Consider the following 19,090-nt stretch of genomic DNA (forward strand, 5'->3'; position numbering starts at 1 on the left):
TAGGGGTGCAGTTTAGTGCTCTGATCAATTTAGACCATTCTTTCACTTACGTGTCGTTCTTTGGTGGAGAAATTAAAAGGAACTCCGTTTTTTGTGCATTTAGCTTCACATTGCTGGTCAACCAGTTTAATGACATTTTTAAGACCTCATTCATTGACAAGATATCTTCCAGACATGCAATCTTGATGTATATCTGCGTGTCGTCTGCGTACATATGATAAGATATGTTTGTGTCTGTGAGAATTTCTGTCAGAGGTTCGACATATAGGTTGAAGAGTGAAGGAGATAGCGTAGATCCTTGAGGGACTCAGATCAAATTAAGAAGGGTTCAAACCATTTCAGCACATTTCCCGATATTCCCATCCTGTTATGAAGCCTGCTTAGTAATTTTTCATGATTTACCGTGTGGAATGCAGAGGACAGGACCAGAAGGACTAGTAGACCTGTTTTCTTCTGATCTAGGGCCAGCAATGCATCGTCGACAATAAGTAGGATTGCTGTTTCTGTGCTGTGGCCTGTTCTAAACCCGGATTGGCAGTAGTCTAGCAGTGTGAAATTATCAATGTGGTGGGTCAGTTGGTTTTGTACACATTTCTCGATTAATTAAACCTCAGACTCTTTGAAACATTTCTTTTTCTAAAAGAACCCTCTGAATACCAAAGGTGAGTGCTATTTGGGGTCTGAGCAACCGAAACAGATTCGAACTACTGAGTAGAGTCTTTACATATTTTGAAGTTTGCTCCCAGAGCTGTACTTGCGTCACTGGAACTGTCTTGACTAATCTTTCAACTCTGGCAAGAAGCTGCTGGTGCAATGACAGCTCGTGAATCTTCTGCCTCAGAACTCCTTTGAAAGGAGCTGAAAGAGGACTGCCGACGGTTTAACAAAACAAATTCACTAAACTACACTTTCTCTGGAGAAATCGTGGACTGAGCACCAAGCACTGCTACAACAGTAACGGGCTGGCGGGGTCCGGGGTTGGCGGGGTCCGGGGCTGGCGGGGTCCGGGACTGGCGGGGTCCGGGGCTGGCGGGGTCCGGGGCTGGTGAGGTCCAGGGCTGGCGGGCTCCGGGGCTGGCGGGGTCCAGGGCTGGCGGGGTCCGGGGCTGGCGGGGTCTGGGGCTGGCGGGAATCTGGGGCTGGCGGGGTCTGGGGATGGTGGGGTCTGGGGCTGGCGGGGTCTGGGGCTGGCGGGGTCCGGGGTGGTCGGAATTGTGTTCCTTTTTAGCCCTGACGTGCACTTTTGAGACGTTCCCTGACATGCATTGAAAAGGATGTCTCTTACGTAAACCCATGCTTGGCTTCCTGACTTCGACGTGACCACGCCCCCTTTGCCTAGTGACTGCTCTTCATGCTTCGTGAAGCTACGGGAGCCTTGCGTCCCGAATTTCTTTCCTCCTCCTGTTCCTGATTCCTGTTTGTCGTTCTACAGAGAACTTGCTGCCTTGTGTCCTATTCCCAATTTCTCCTGTTTCCCTGTTCCCTGCCTCTCTTATGCCTGGATTGTTTCTTCATTTCTCGCGCCCTCTCCCTCTCGCGAGGGGTGGTGGTTTTCCGTGCCTCGACCTATATCTTACACTCCCGGGTGACGCCTCATCCTGACTTTACCCGATATTTCATGGTGATTGGGTGCAAGTCGTCCCATCGTGTGTTTGTTCTGTTGAGGGAGCCTGTTCCGCTCCGTCTTCTGGGTAAGAGCCGGACAGCGCTTTCATTTCCCATTCTGTCTTGTGTGAGTACGTACCCTTTGTCTCTTGTGAGCCCGTACCACTTCGTCTTTAGTTTAGATTTGGATGGAGATTGTTTTATTGTTTGTTAGGTGGAAGCCCTTTCCGCTCTGTCTTAAGCTTATGAGCCGGACGAGGTTTTCTCCTCCTGTGTGTAGTGTGTTTTTCCCGCTCTGTCTTAAGTTTGAGCCGGTAGGAATACCACTGATAGTGAGTGTTTGCTCCGCTTCAGTTCTCCTTGAGGCCGGGTGAAACTCCTATCCTACCCACGTCTTTTTTTGTTACCTCTTGTCTTTGTTGGTCCTTTGCTGCTGTCGGGCTATCTATCCTCCCTGGCCTTTCTCCTCATTGGAGTTTCCTGGTACTACTTCATTCAAGGTCTGACTCTCACAATTGTGGGGTAAGTGGAACTTCATGCTGAACACATGTATATAGTCTTTTTGTTTTGCTTTATGGTACTTTAGAAGCACTGTGTATTTCTTGCAGCCTTACCCCTGTCTCTGAGTCTGCAGCAGCTTCATCCAGCTGGGGGAAAATGGTGGTACACTCCTTGGATTATTCCCCCCACACTTTCTGGGAGCAGCTGGCTTTGAGTGTGTATATTACCCCACTCTTGTCACTGCTTTTAGGACGTGTGGAGGATTTTCATCTTCGCTTCTGTGGAAAATTAGCCCCCCTACTAGGGGATCCCCGACAGGAAAGCCAAGCCCCCAAATTTAATCCACCCGAGCGAAGATGAATTTCGATCAGACACAGTCCCTCTGAACAGGCATCCCCCTTAACTAGTCAAACACTTACAGTAGAAGAACTCTCTATAGTACTGGTTGAGAAGTGAAGTAGCACAGTTGCGTACAGAAAACCTGAAATTACAGGCAGAAGTAGCACAGTTAAAAGTTCAGGACACTAGTGTGGCTGGAGGGTTGGGTGCAATTCCCAAGGTAAGGAGAAACTATATTCAGCCAGCACATTTTTCCATCCCGTCCTCTTCTGAGAGTGCCACCGCTAGTGACACAGGTACCATATCTCCCGTTCAGGTAACTGTCCACACCCCTAGCCATGTCCCGTTGGCTATGCCAGAAAGGATCACAGGGGACAGCGCTAAATTTAATAGTTTTATGACTCAATGCCATCTCCAGTTTATGTGCAAGGCGGCTGCTCTTCCTGACGATGCTGCCAAGGTAGCATTTGTTATCTCCTATCTAGTTGGGAATGCAGCCGAATGCGCGGTACCCCTTGTAGAAACTAATGATCCTCTGTTATATGATTACAAAATTTTTCAAGACAAGATGAGAAGCCTTTTTTCTAAACATACATACATGCAGGCTATTGACAATGCTCTTCTTAATTTAAAGCAGGGGTCTAAAGATCTTCTTACATATATTACTCAATTTAATAGATTACTTGAAGAAACATACTGGCCTGAAGATAAGGACATCACTGTTTTACAGAGGCTTGTCAGATGAGTTAAAAGATATATTATCACAAATGGTAAAGCCACCTGAGGATTGTCCTTCCTTCATTGAACTCACTGTGAAGCTAAATCATAGACTACAAAAAACAAAAGTAGACAAATCCTGATTGGGTTCTCCACTGTGTCATACAAAGAGCCGCAAAAGAGTCTAAAAATATGCCTGAACCTATGCTAATTGGTGGGTTGAGAGGACCTATATAAGATGAAGAAAAATCCAAAAGACTTAAAAATAATTTGTCTGTATTGTGGAAAAGGACATTTCGCAAGAGAATGTCCCATTAGACCTCCAGTTCCTCCAAAAAAGATTTCTAGCACTCAGGAAAACTAGAAAACTTGAAGAATAATGAGATTGATTCTTCAAGTTAATCGTTTCATCAGATCTCAAAACTAACCAAGACCTTATTAAGACCACTGAAACATTTCCTTCTAAATGTTACACTAATAATCTCTCATCAAGAAAGGTATAACATATCTATATTACTAGATTCAGGAGCCACAGGAAATTTTCTTGATATACGGTTAGCAACCAAGATTGGCATCCCATTCATTCCCAAGAGTTGGCCTGAACCAGTTAAGGCAGTGGATGGTTCGGAATTATCGTCAGGTTTGATTGTTCACCAAACTGCGCCTTTTATATTGGTATGTGGTAATTGCCATTCCGTACCAATAACTTTTGATTTGATTGACACCCCTAATTCTGGAGCTATATTATGTGTCCCATGGCTACAAACTCACAATCCCCAAATTGATTGGATAGAACGTATGGGGATGCTGAAATCTCACTTCAATATTCTGCATTGTTATCAAGAAGCTAGTCAGTCTGCATCCTTTATGCTGCACCGTTCATTCAGTGGCAACTACTTCCTCTGTACCAGAGATCTATTCAGAATTTGAATCTGTATTTAATGAAGAACAAGCAACCAAACTACCCCCACATCGTAGTTACGATTGTTGTATTCATCTTGTACCAGGGGCAGAACTTCCTAATATTAGAATATATGCCCTTACCTCGGCCGAAACTGAATACCTGAAGAAATATTTGGAAGAAATGATGCATAAAGGCTTTATTAGGCATTCAACATCCCCTGTGTCCTCGCCTCTGTTTTTTATTCCCAAACGGGAGGGAGGCTTGAGAGCCTGCCTGGACTACCGTGCCTTGAACAAGATCACTATTAAGAATAAGTATCCTCTGCCACTCATCCCTGTCCTCCTTGATCAAGTACGAGGTGCAAAGATCTACACCAAGATTGACTTGAGAGGAACATACCATCTTATCCGGGTAAAAGAGGGTGATGAGTGGGAGACTGCATTTCGCACCAGGTTTGGATTATATGAATACTGCGTCATGCCGTTTGGTTTATGTAACGCCCCAGCGGCATTTCAATATTTCATCAACGAGATCATGCGGGAATTTCTGGATGTGTTTGCCATCGTATACATCGATGATATTTTGATTTACTCTGACTGACAAAGAACATGTGATTAATGTAAAAAGAGTTTTGAAGAAATTACAAGAAAATGGTTTGTTAGCCAAATTGGACAAAAGTACGTTCCACACTGATACCATTGATTTCTTGGGATTCGTGATTTCACCACAAGGTATTCAAATGGATCCAAAAAAGACAAAAGCTCTAGTGCAGTGGCCAAGTCCAGGCTCAGTCAAAGAGGTACACTCCTTCCTAGGGTTTGCCAATTTCTATAGGCGATTTATTGATCATTTTTCTGATACAATCACCCCTATTACCAGATTACTCAAGAAGGGTACAACGTTTTCTTGGACTGAGGAAGCTGAAAAAGCTTTTTTTATCCTAAAGAACAAATTTACATCTGCCTCAATAATCCATCATGCAGATAATACTCAACCTTTTTTCTTGGACGCTGATGCTTCACAACAAGCAGTTGGAGCAGTGTTATCTCAGAGAGGTAAAAGTACAGGGCAATTGCATCCAGTTGCATAATTTTCAAAGATCTTACTTCCTGCAGAACAAAATTACATAATAGGAGAAAGAGAATTACTAGCCATCAAGTTGTCTTTCCAAGAGTGGAGACACTACTTTTTGGGTTCTCCACATGTTATTACGATTTTTTCTGATCACAGAAACCTTCAGTTCTATAAGTCTGTCAAAGCTCTTACATCTAGACAGATGTGATGGGTGTCATTCTTCAGTGAATATGACTTTGTAATAACATATAGGCCAGCGGCTCAGCATGGCAAAGCAGACGGGCTATCGAGTATTGGTGGTTCCAAAGGCCGAATTACGGATGATGTACCTCCTATCATTCCAGGTTATAAGATCATTGGAGCAGAAGAACACACTACCAAGACTTTTCTAGAGTTATTAAAATACAATATATGCCCTCATCCCCGCTGAAGAATGGAAAAAGAATCCTTTGCATTCTATCAAATAAGGATTATATTATCATGATGACAAATTGTACATACCTATTTCATCTTTACAAAGACAGATACTAGAGTGGTGTCATGACAGTGCTTTAGCAGGACATCCAGGGGATGTCAAAACTGCTAGAACCTGTAAAATGGTTTTGGTGGGACAACATAACTAAAGAGAACTGCCTTTGTTAAAGCTTGTTCTATCTGTGGGAGACAAAAGACATCCCATTGTGCTCCCACAGGATTACTAAGGGTTATACCTGCTCCTCCCAGGCCTTGGCATACGATGAGCATGGATTTTTATAACTGAGCTCCCAAATAGTCAAGGGTATAACACAATATACATAGTAGTGGATATGTTGTCTAAGATGGCCCACTTTGTCCCTTTAAAGAGAATACCATGTTCTCAAGAGCTAGTACAGATCTTTTTAACTCATGCCATTCGGTTACATGGCGTCCCATCTGTTATTATATCTGACAGAGGTCCTCAATTCATCTCCAAGTTCTGGCAAGGGGTGTGTTCATTGTTACAAATGGATCACAGACTTTCTACAGTCTATCACCCACAGACAGATGGGCAGACTGACAGAACAAATCAGACTTTAGAGCAATATTTACGTTGTCTTCTAACCAGTCTTTCTACCACCCGGGTGGAGACTATCCCATTGGCAGAATTCGCATATAATAATGCAACTCACACTTCAAACGGGGTCTCCCCTTTCTTCTTTAATTATGCTCAACATCCAGTGTTTCTACCCATTCCCTTTCGGACTGAACTTGATAACATCCCAGCATTAAAAGAACATCATCAACCGTTGAAAGCAGTTTAGGAAAGCGCCATTCAAGAATTAAAAAAAGCCAAAGAAGATATGAAACATCAAGCGGATAAACCCTGCAGAGTAGAACCACCCTATGAGATAGGTGAAAAGGTTTGGTTATCCACCAAAAATCTCAAATTCCCAGGGTCTAGAAAACTACAACCCAGTTTCATAGGTCCGTACTCAATCACCTCAGAGGGTCAGTGTTCATGCCACAGGGACACAGCACCCAGAAGTCCGTCAGTAGCACCTCAGAGGGTCCGTTTTCATGCCAAAGAAACACAGCACCCAGAAGTCCGTCAGTAGCACCTCTGAGTCAGTGCTCATGCCTCAGGGACAAAGCGCTCTGAAGTCCGCCAGTGGCACCTCTGAGGGTGTCATGTTCATATCTCAGGGACATAGCGCCTGGAAGTCGTCAGTAGCGCCTCCAAGGGTCAGTGTTTATGCCTCAGGGACACAGCGGCCAGAAGTCCATCAGTAGCGCCTCGGAGGGTCAGTGTTCATGCCACAGGGACACAGCACCCAGAAGTCCGTCAGTAGCGCCTCTGAGGGAGTCATGTTCATGCATCAGGGACACAGCACCCAGAAGTCCTGCACGGAGTTTTCATCCATCTTTAGCGCCTCTGAGGGTCAGTGTTTATGCCACAGGAACACAGCGCCCAGAAGTCCGTCAGTAGCGTTTCTGAGGGTGTCATGTTCATGCCTCAGGGACACAGCGCCCAGAAGTCCATCATTAGCGCCTGTGAGGGGGTCATGTTCATGCCTCAGAGACAGCGCCCAGAAGTCCGTCAGTAGCACCTCTAAGGTTGTTTTCATGCCTCAGGGACACAGCACCCAAAAGTCCATCAGTAGCGCCTCTGAGGGGGTCATGTTCATGCCTCAGGGACACAGCGCCCAGAAGTCCTGCATGGACTTTTCATCCATCAGTAGCACCTCTAAGGGTCAGTGTTCATGCCTCAGGGACACAGCGCCCAGAAGTCTGCTCTCCCAAGGGGTCGGTGGGACCTCATAGACCTCCTGGGTCTCGATGCGCAATATGTCCGGTCCGAGGGTAGTGTACAACGGCGTATGGTGGTCGGGCTGCTTGGTCAGGCTGGTTCCCCCGTCCCAGATCCAGTGGTAGCAGGTGCTCTCCCAACTCGGCCTCCAAAGGAACCACCTCGGGCTTCCCCCTGGGCCAGTGCCAGTCGCAGCTCGATCACCCGATCAGGGCCATTCTTTCCATGTTCCAGGTACGCAAGGCCCACCAGTCAGTTCGAGACAGGGAGGGGGGCAGTTAGGAACCCCCCCACACGCAGTTGGTCTCAGAATCACCTCTCAAATGTGCCCGGGGTGCCGCCGCCCCTGCAACCTTTTGCGGCTGTAGCTCACTGTCCGTCCTCAGTACCTCCTCTCCCGGATCGTGGGTGTTAGGCAGGTGGAGGGGGGAGGCGGCAGTCTCGCCGCGCAGCACACCCGGTCTCAGTCTGCCCCCCGGTGCGTCGCTACAGTCCTGGGTGGCTGAAAGGGGGAGAGGAGTTCACTCAACTTCTCAGATGCTGTAAGTGGGGTCACCGGTCCTCCGCACGCTCTCGTCCGGGAATCCCCGTTCAGGGCGTGGGTCTCAGGCCCCCAGTGTCCTCCAGCGGATCACGCTCCCTGTTCGATGGCCCGGCCAGGCTCCCTGGGGCTCCCCTGCTGTCTTGGAGCCCCCAGATACTGCAGTGCTCGTACCCTTTCCTCCCTGGGTGATCACCGGGCACGATCTCCGGCTCTGCTCTCACTTTGCTGCCGGCCCTGCCATCATGGGTCCGGGCCTGGGCGCCAAAACTTTTCCCGGTATTTCTCCGCCTCTCCCCGGCCTCCGGGAGACCTCCAAGGCAGCCACCGAGGTCTGCTACCTTTCCTCCACACCTCCGGAGGACTCTTCGGGTGGCTGGATGGGTGAAAGAGCGACGGATCAATTCGGCTCATCGGAGCTGCAGCGCCGTGCGACTCACTCGCCCATGTAGTTGGCCACCGGCAGGGGCATTCTTCATCCTAAATGGCATAACCCAGAGCTGGAAATGCCCATCTGGTGTGTAGAATGCTGACCTCTTTGGCCCCATCAGTAAAGGCGATCTTCCAGTACCTAGACGTCAAGTCAAATGTGCTGAGGTACCGGGCAGCCCTTAACCGATCAATGAGCTCATCAGCTTTGGGGGATGGTGTGCACGTCAGTCTTGGTGACTGATTTTAGTCCTCTGTAGTCCACACAGAACCGGAGTTTGGGTGTGGCACCCGGCGCTGCAGCCTTTGGGACCAAGACCACTGGGCTGGCCCAACGACTGCTGGAGGACTCAATCACCCCAAGAGCAAGCATCTTTGAGACCTCCTCTTTGATGCAGGCCCTGACCCTATCTTTTCAGGAGTGCCATGTGCTAGATGTGTGGAAAAGGGCTCAGGTAATTCCTTTACAAAAGAAGTCCAATTTGCACATCTCCCAGTTGCAGAACCTACGCCCCATCTCTCTTCTTCCATTTTGAATGAAAGTCGTAGAGAAAATAGTTAATGTGCAGCTCATGGAATATCTTGAAGAAGGGCATCTTACACCCCACTCAGTCGGGGTTTAGGGCTAGCCATTCCACTGAATCAGCTGTCCTTTTCTCCACTGAACTTTTGAGACAGAAAGTAGATGACGGGCAGACAGCAGCATTGGTATTATTAGATCTAAGTGCGGCATTTGACACCGTATCGCACACCTTACTGCTGTCTCGCCTCTCAGAAATGGGAGTGGAAGTTTCGGCCCTCGAGTGGATAAGATCTTTTCTCGAAAATAGAAGTTTCCAAGTGCACTGTCCCCCATTCAAATCCTCCCCCCGGGGGTTGAGGCACGGGGTTCCACAGGGCTCAAGTCTGAGCCCGACATTATTTAATCTTTATATGGAACCCCGAGCTCACATTGTGGAATCATTTGGAGTAGACATTGTCACAAATGCCGATGATACTCAATTAATGATCACACTTACCCAGGGACAGAATGATGAAGCTGCAATTAATTTTTCCACCTGCCTCATGGCATTAGCAAGCTGGATGAATGATAACTGTCTACGTCTAAATGGTGACAAGACAGAGCTGTTGGTAATTGGAAAAACTCCAACCATTTGGTCGCCCGCGTGGTGGCCATCTGAACTAGGTCCGACACCTTCTCTTTCGGAGACTGTGAAGAATTTGGGTGTCCTATTGGATGCTAATCTATCCTTTAAACAATATGTTGGAAAAGTGATAGGAAGATGCTATGGCATCCTAAAAACACTACGCAAAGTGTTAGATCTTCTGCCTATCAGTGTCAGGAAAACTCGAATTCATGCTTTAGTCACGCCCCATCTTGACTATGGCAACTCCCTGCTCATAGGCCTAAGTAAGAAAGGGCTTCAGCAACTGCAGCATGTTCCAAATGCTGCTGCACGTCTGGTGCTGAACCTGCCTCGTAGAGCATCAGGGAAACAGGCCCTGTCAACACTTCATTGGCTTCCTATCAAGGAACGCATTAGGTTTAAAGTGTTGTGCATTGCGCATCGCCCAAGGGAAAGGCCCAGCGTATTTACAAAAGCTACTAACCATTCACTGTCCCAGACGCAATTTGAGATCACTGGGTACTATGTTGTTCATGGTACCTTGCATCCGAAAGGCCAGAATGGGAGGCTGCTCATTCAGTACTTAGCGGGTGAATTCTGGAATGCGCTTCCCGTTGAATTCCGTATGGAGCCATCAGAAGCAAGATTTCGCCTTAAACTTAAAACCTACCTTTTTCCACATACTTAAACATCTGCTAGAATTTGCCAAGTCTCTTGTCCTGGTGGTAACAACTACTCAGGGGGTTGACAGCAATCATAGTGCGGGGACACACCGTGTTGAGTGTAACCAGGCGCTTTAGAAATGGTTTTATTATTATCCTTCACTCCTAGTGATTTCAATGCACAATGCGTGACTATCCTGTAGGAATGCAATTACAATTCAAAGTAACTAATGTGCAGTCTATTAACTAATCCGTATCGGATACTGTTGGTAGAACTATTAACCTTTCTCTTCTTTTTAATGCAGGTGGAATCAACGAACCTTTACACTCAACTGAAGCAACAACACAGGTCAGTTTTCACTTACTGTTCTAAATAATTAAACCTAAGACTCTTTGAAAAATTTCCTGTTCTAAAAGAACCCTCTGAATACCAAAGGTGAGTGCTATTTGGGGTCTGAGCAACGGAAACAGTTTCGAACTACTGAGTAGAGTCTTTATATATTTTGAAGTTGTTTCCCAGAGCTGTATTTGCGTCCCTGGAACTGGCTTGACTAATCTTTCAACTCTGGAAAGAAGCTGCCGGTGCAAGGACAGCTCGTGAATCTTCTGCCTCAGAACTCCTTTGAAAGGATCTGAAAGAGGACGACCGACTGTTTAAAAAAACAAATTCACTAAACTACACTTTCTCCAAAGGAAACGCGGACTGAGCACCAATCAATGCTACAACAGTAACGGGCTGGCGGTGTCAGGGGCATTGGCGGGGTCCGTGGCGTCCATGGTTGGCGGGGTCCGGGGCGCTGGCGGTGTCTGGGGCTGGCGGTGTCTGGGTCTTGGTGGGGGTGTGTCTGGGTCTTGGCGGGGGTGTGTCTGGGTCTTGGCGGGGGTGTGTCTGGGGCTGGCGGTGTCTGGGTCTTGGCGCGGGTGTGTACGGGGCTGGCCGTGTCTGGGTCTTGGCAGGGGTGTGTACGGGGCGGGCGGTGTCTGGGTCTTGGCGGGGGTGTGTCCGGGGCTGGCGGTGTCTGGGTCTTGGCGGGGGTGTGTCCGGGGCTGGCGGCATCTGGGTCTTGGCGGGGGTGTGTCTGGGGCTGGCGGCTTCTGGGTCTTGGCGGGGGTGTGTCCAGGGCTGGCGGCAACAGGCGTGGCTGGTGGCGGGCAGGGCTGTAAATGTGCAAGGGTCGCAGTTCACAGGGCTGGCTGTGTCCATGGCTGGCAGAGTACATAGTACATCTCTCTTGAGAAGTGCCCGCACTCTCCAATTCAAACTAGTACATCTCTCTTGAGAAGTGCCGTGCTCTCCAGTTCAAACTAGTACATCTCTCTTGAGAAGTGCCAGCACTCTCCAATTCAAACTAGTACATCTCTCTTGAGAAGTGCCGTGCTCTCCAATTGAAACTAGTACATCTCTCTTGAGAAGTGTCGGTGCTCTCCAATTCAAACTAGTACATCTCTCTTGAGAAGAGCAGGTGTTCAATTCAAACTAGTACATCTCTCTTGAGAAGTGTCAGTGCTCTCCAATTCAAACTAGTACATCTCTCTTGAGAAGAGCAGGTGTTCAATTTAAACTAGTACATCCCTCTTGAGAAGTGCCGGTGTTCAATTCAAACTAGTACATCTCTTGAGAAGTGCCGTGCTCTCCAGTTCAAACTAGTAAATCTCTCTTGAGAAGTGCCAGCGCTCTCGCTCTCAAAATAAAAAGTGCCGGTTCTCATTACTGGACAGTACCGGCCCATTTAAAGCTCTGGTTCTGGGTCGGTTACAAGTTTGTGTTCACCCCTCGCTAAACTGGAGTGTTTTGCACGTAGGCCCCTTGGGTCCTGTGAGGGGTAAGAACCTTCAAGATAGGCTTTAATCATAGCACCTTTGAGGAGTTTGTTAAGGTTCACCACCCTTGTGCTGGCGCTTGAAGTGTCACAGCGAGGTGGACTGTCTGCAGCCAAGGGAAGCCACTGAGACCGGACCAGGGCTGGCTTTAGGGCGGTGCGACTGGTTCGGCCGCACCGGGCGCTGACCTGGAGGGACGCACTGACCGCAAAGGGGGGGGGACTGTGGGGGGGGGGGCTGTGTTGAGCAATAACTTACAATGAGAAGCACCTGCTGCAGAGTTCCTTGTGCTTCCAGCTTTCAGGCAGTAATAAATCTGTCAAGATGACGCAGTGGTTAATGTTCCTGCTAGAGAGAGAGAAAAATGGAGTTCTGTCTAGTGGCAGTTTTGACTCACCATAAAGTAGAGCAGTGGGATAATATCCCTGCTGCGAAGAACAGATCTGCTTTTTTGCAGATAGCTGAGTGGATTTGTAAAATCAGCCGTAATTAGTGCTTTAAAACAAATGAAATGTATGTGAGAGAGGAGCTATGGAGAGATGAGGGACACTTTTGCTGGATGTTTCTAAAGGAATCCGAGGTGGAGGTAATTTTGCCAAAAACCTTGCTGCACCGGACACCAGCGCTAAAGCCAGATCTTGACCAGACAGTAAAAAAGCCCTGGCGCGATTACCAAACCAGCAGTGCAAGGAACTGATCACATACTACTTGGAGAAAGCATGTGCGCTCTCCCGGTCCTGGTCTTTGACCCTGGAGATGACCATGGATGGTCCCTTGAAGAGTCCCTGCAGTGCGACCTGTAAGATAGAGGCTGCTCCGTGTGGGGTGGACGCAGCCTGGGCCCTGTAGAGTCTGTTCGCAGTGCACTAGCCCATTTTATAAGTGTGCATTAAACGATGCATCACACCCTTCCGTTACCTCTCATAATGAATGAATGAATGATTGCCACCATGAAGCTTCAAATGGCTCCATCAATGCTTTTTAAGAATTGCTTTGATCATGTATTGTCAGAGGTTGGAATTGCACATGGCGGTCTGGCCGTAACCAGATAGTCAGCCAAACCGACTGTGGAGCGGGGGTTAGGGCGGGCAGGAATAACAGGCGTGGAGGCCGTATGAAGTGCGCTATGATTAGCGAGAACTTTATTGGTCATACAAAAGAAACTTAGTTCAGGAGGTACGGTTGAGATCCAGGTGTGGGTGTAGGGATGAGGTTCCGGGAAGATGTCGTCGGGGTGTCCGCTGCTGGGCTGAGGTCGTCTTTCCGTGGTGTAGGTACGGTGAGCCCCTCGGAGGGAAAAGAGAACGAAACAGGGCGATTAGTCCAAAGGATAATAAAATGTCGTAATACTGACACCAACACCTGGGAGTGAGAGGGGTTGAAGTGGACGTGAGGGAGGGTGGGGTCGTAGGCAGAGAGGAGGGAAAACGGGTAACGGGAAGAGAGTGATCGGGAGGGAAAAGAGTGCGCAATTCTATACAGTGTCGGTGCACGTTTTTACAGTGAGTGTAGTTCGGAGGGCTATTTAAACTATGTACACTGCTACAAGGGGGAAACACGGAGAAAGGTAACAAGGTACTCACGTGCCCCGCCGTAACTCTCCTCCGAGTTACGGCCGCTCTCCAGCCACCTCCTGAGGACGCCACCAGTCCTCACACCAAACGTCTTCTTCGTCTTCTTCTTTTCGGTTCTTCGGTTCTTCAGTGCTTTCCGCTGCTGGTTCTCCGCATTCTGCTAACTCCTGCCACGAGTCCGCTGTTGGGGACCCCGAGTCGTCCGAGTCGTCAGCTTTTCTACCCTCCAGCCGGTATCCGGTAGAACGACTTCCGGGGTTAGGTGTGGTCACTTCCGGTCCTTCATTACCGTCCCCACTTCCGGGGTCACGAAAGGTTGCTTCCGGTCCGCCATGTACCGGTGTTACCGACGGTGCCTGTGGGAAGACAGAGAGAGGAGTAGTTCCGGAGGTATGAGAGTCCATATCGCTCCGCTGTCCCCTCGAGGTAAGGGTCGACCCTTCACATTCCCTTTCCCTAGGAGTTTTCTTGTAGGGTTTGTGGGTGGCGGATACCGGGAGAGGTAGTCCGCATTGCCCTGTTCTAGTCCTTTTCGATGTAATGTTCGGAAGTGAAAGGGTTGGAGGGAGAGGAACCATCGAAGCACCCGATCATTGTGTCCTCTGTTGCGGGCCATCCATTCAAGTGGAGCGTGATTGGTATACAAAAGGAATTCCCGACCCTCAAGGTAGTAACAAAGACTTTCCACCGCCCACTTGATAGCGAGTGCTTCCTTTTCAACCACAGAATAGTTGGTCTCTCTGGGAAAAAGTTTTCCGCTAAGGTACAGAATGGGCTTTTCTGCTCCTTCTGAATCTTTAGACAGAACTGCCCCCAAGCCTTGATCCGACGCGTCGGTTTGTAGAATGAAAGGTTGGGTATAATCCGGACTCATTAGTACAGGTTCAGAAGTCAGGGCGTTTTTGAGGAGGTTAAAGGCACGCAGGAGTACAGGAGACGGTTGTTTGAGGATCTCCTCTGTTTTTGCTGTCTTCTTTAGGAGGTCAGTTAGGGAAGCTGCAGTATGTGAAAAGTTGGGGATGAACCTCCTGTAATAACCCAACATACCCAGAAAGGCACGGAGATCTTTTCGTGTTTGGGGAAAGGGTATTGCCTGTATTGTCTTTACCTTGCTCTCTTGAGGACGAATGTGTCCCTCACCCAACAAGTAGCCGAGATATTTTACACTCTGAGCCGCTAAAGTGGTCTTGGATGGGTTTATGGTAAAACCATATTTGCCCAGGGAGGAGACCACAGACCGCAAATGGGAAAGGTGCTGTTCCCAGGTATCACTGTATATGACTACGTCGTCAAGATAAGCGCCTGAATACTGTGCATGAGGTCGTAAAACCTGGTTCATGGCCCTCTGAAAGGTTGCAAGAGCCCCATGTAGCTCGGAGGGCATCACTTTAAATTGGAACAAGCCTTCGGGGGTGGAGAAGGCGGTCTTATGTTTGTCTTCAGCTTTCAATGGGATCTGCCAATAGCCCTTGCACAGATCAAGGGTGCTGATGTACCGCGCCTTACCTATACGCTCTACCATCTCGTCGACACGAGGTAGGGGATATGAATCAAAGGCTGAGATCTTGTTCACCTCCCTAAAATCGATGCAAAATCTGGTAGAGCCATCGGGCTTGGGGACTAAAACAATGGGCGAATTCCAGCTACTGCTAGAGGGTTCTATAATGCCCATTTTTAACATCTGGTTCGTTTCTTCTTTGATGATGGCTCTACGGGCTACAGGGATGCGGTACGGGCGTTGCCTTACCGTCTTTCCGGGTTCAGTGTGAATGGCATGTTCCACCACAGTGGTATGTCCCGGTAACGAGGAGAATATGGCTTGTAGGGATGACAAAGAGCGGCGGAGATCCCTTCTCTTGCACTCTGGCAGGTCTGTATCGAAACATCCCTCAAACAAGAAGGGGTTACTACCGGATAGGACAGGACGCGGACCCTCCCATTTCTTGAGGAGGTTGATGTGATAAATTTGATTACTTCCCCTGTTGGCATCTGTTTCAATTTCGTATGTGACCAGAGTCACTTGCCTTACAACAGTAAACGGACCCTGCCATTGTCCTAGCAGCTTATGGTCCGAAGATGGGATGAGCAATAGGACCTGGTCTCCTGGAACAAAGGACCTCACTTTGGTCCCTTTATCATATTGGGTTTTCTGGGTAGACTGTGCTGCCAAGAGATTCTGCTTCACGATCTCTCTGATTTCTCCTAAGTGGGTCTTGAGATTATCTATGTATTCGGGAAGAGGACGGGTTCGGTCAGGCTCTGCTTCCCAAGCCTCGCGAGCCATGTCCAACAGGGTCCTGGGTGCTCGGCCATACAACAGTTCGTATGGTGAGTAGCCCGTACTGCTTTGTACTTTGCAGCGGATGGCAAAAAGGGCAAGGGAAAGCATTTCCTCCCACCGTTTACTCTCCAGTCCCAACAGTTTTTTCAGAGTAGTTTTCAGGGTTGCATTATAGCGTTCTACTAAACCGTCTGTTTGGGGGTGGTAAGCGGAGGTTCTTATTTGCTTGATCCCCAGAGTAGAACAAACCTGACGCATGAGAGAGGAGACAAAGGGAGTACCCTAATCAGTTAATATCTCCCGGGGAAACCCTACTCTCGAAAAGATGGAAATGAGGGCTTTAGCTATGTTCTGTGTGGTGGGTTGACGGAGAGGTACTGCTTCAGGGAAGCGGGTGGCATAGTCCACCAACACTAGAGCATATCTACATCCACTCTTGGATGGTAAGAGAGGGCCTATAAGGTCCATTCCTACTCTAGAAAAGGGGATGTCTATGAGAGGGAGAGGTTGGAGGGGAACCCTGGGAGGCCTTTATCGACTGGTTTTCTGGCACACCGGGCACTCCCGGCAGTAACGTTTAATCTCTGCGTATACTCCTGGCCAGTAAAACTTCTCTAATATTGCTTCACCAGTTTTCATCATTTGGTGTCCGTCAATCTGTACTGGACATCGGAAGGATGGAGGGGTTGATTCTGTAGTGAGACACACATAGTTCTTAGCCATGCCTATTTCCATCGGTTCCTCCTTCTGCGGGCAAATGCGGGCTATGTGTCCATATCCCCCACAATGATAACACTGTGGACCGGGTTGTGGGGGTCTAGGCATGACCGGATATGGCATCAAGGGCACTGTGTCGGGTTTTCGGACCACTGGAGGGGGTCTTGGTGGCCGCATATGACTGCCATGAGGTGAGCGTGTGGGGTGTTCTTCTTTCCCGCGTTGGGACTCTTGTGCTAGGTTATAGGCGCTGGCGATTTCCACCGCACAATCGAGAGTAAGTCGGGCGTGTTGACGCACCCACTTCTGTGTGGCAGGGTGTAGAGATGCTAGGAACTGTTCTAAATAGATCTTGGCTAGTATCTCCTCTTTGCTGGATGTTGCAGGTTTTAGCCACCGGTTTGCCAAGTCTTTTATCCAAAAAGACAATGCTCTGGGATTCTCTTGGGGGCCTTCCTTAGCCTGACGAAGGCGAACCCTATATGTTTCGTCGTCGATCCCGAGACGTTCTAAAATACAAGTCTTGATATCATCATAAGGGGTCTGTCCCTGTATATTCGCCTGTTGGTAAGCCGCTTGGAGTTCCCCTGTTAACAAGGGACCGAGGTAATGACCCCAACGGTCGGCCGGCCAGGCTGCGGCCTGAGCCAGGCGCTCAAAGTTCGTAAAGAAAAATCAGGATCCTCACCAGCTACATATTTTTGCAGTACTACAGAGGGAAGAGAGGCCATCGGTTTTTGTTGCCCCATGACAGTTGCAAGCTTCTCAAGAGTTTTGTCCTGGGCTGTACCCTGACCTTTCAGGACGTCATACAGTTGGCCCCGGTCATCTTCTGCGGTTTTGAGGAACTGTTCCATTAATTTTCCGAGGTGTTCCTGGCCTTCTGCAAGTTGTTTGACCGCGGCCTCCATGCTTCCGGGCAATCCCACTTCTGACACCAACTGTGGAGCGGGGGTTAGGGCGGGCCGGAATAACAGGCGTGGAGGCCGTATGAAGTGCGCTATGATTAGCGAGAACTTTATTGGTCATACAAAAGAAACTTAGTTCAGGAGGTACAGTTGTCCGGGTGGAGATCCAGGTGTGGGTGTAGGGATGAGGATCCGGGAAGATGTCGTCGGGGTGTCCGCTGCTGGGCTGAGGTCGTTTTTCCGTGGTGTAGGTACGGTGAGCCCCTCGGAGGGAAAAGAGAACGAAACAGGGCGATTAGTCCAAAGGATAATAAAATGTCGTAATACTGACACCAACACCTGGGAGTGAGAGGGGTTGAAGTGGACGTGAGGGAGGGTGGGGTCGTAGGCAGAGAGGAGGGAAAACGGGTAACGGGAAGAGAGTGATCGGGAGGGAAAAGAGTGCGCAATTCTATACAGTGTCGGTGCACGTTTTTACAGTGAGTGTGGTTCGGAGGGCTATTTAAACTATGTACACTGCTACAAGGGGGAAACACGGAGAAAGGTAACAAGGTACTCACGTGCCCCGCCGTAACTCTCCTCCGAGTTACGGCCGCTCTCCAGCCACCTCCTGAGGACGCCACCAGTCCTCACACCAAACGTCTTCTTCGTCTTCTTCTTTTCGGTTCTTCGGTTCTTCAGTGCTTTCCGCTGCTGGTTCTCCGTGTTCTGCTAACTCCTGCCACGAGTCCACTGTTGGGGACCCCGAGTCGTCAGCTTTTCTACCCTCCAGCCGGTATCCGGTAGAACGACTTCCGGGGTTAGGTGTGGTCACTTCCGGTCCTTCATTACCGTCCCCACTTCCGGGGTCACGAAAGGTTGCTTCCGGTCCGCCATGTACCGGTGTTACCAACGGTGCCTGTGGGAAGACAGAGAGAGGAGTAGTTCCGGAGGTATGAGAGTCCATATCGCTCCACTGTCCCCTCGAGGTAAGGGTCGACCCTTCACACCGACATGCGCACTTCAAACTGAAGCGGCCACTCGTTGCCAATCAGCAGCAATGGCGCACTGGCCCTGTCCTGCCCTAACGCTCCCTTCGGAAGAGAGTAAAACATTGAACTGGTGTTACACCTGATACTTTTCAGGTACTCTTTACCTAAATGTTAGACCTGGCACCTTGGCGTGAGTCTCCCTTCCACTTTTTGTTGTTTGCCTCATGTGTTTTGCTGGTGTTACCTGCTCAGAGCACTGTGCCACTGCCAATCAGTGCCACAGTGCAAGTGCTCTCTATGAAAAGTGTATACATTGATTGGATTCCATGATTGGCTTATTTGGTTTACTGACAGACCCCTGTAAAGTGCACCAGGAGTGCCAGGGCTTGTAAATATAAATGCTGCTAATGGGCCTACAGCACTGGTTGTGCCACCCACAGAAGCAGCCTGGTAAAATGTGTCTAAGGTCTGCCATTGCAGAACCTGCATACCGTCTGGTACTGTCATGCTGGCTGGGCAAGTGCACAAACTTGCCAGCCTCTAAACCTTCCCTTTTCTTCATGTGAGACACCCCTATGGTAGACCCTAGGGCAGGGTGCATTGTAAGCATAAGGTAGGGCAAGCCCTGATGTGTATCGCTTGTCCTAATAGTG

This window comes from Lissotriton vulgaris, chromosome 11, assembly GCF_964263255.1.
Source record: "Lissotriton vulgaris chromosome 11, aLisVul1.2, whole genome shotgun sequence".
Lineage (NCBI taxonomy): Eukaryota > Metazoa > Chordata > Amphibia > Caudata > Salamandridae > Lissotriton > Lissotriton vulgaris.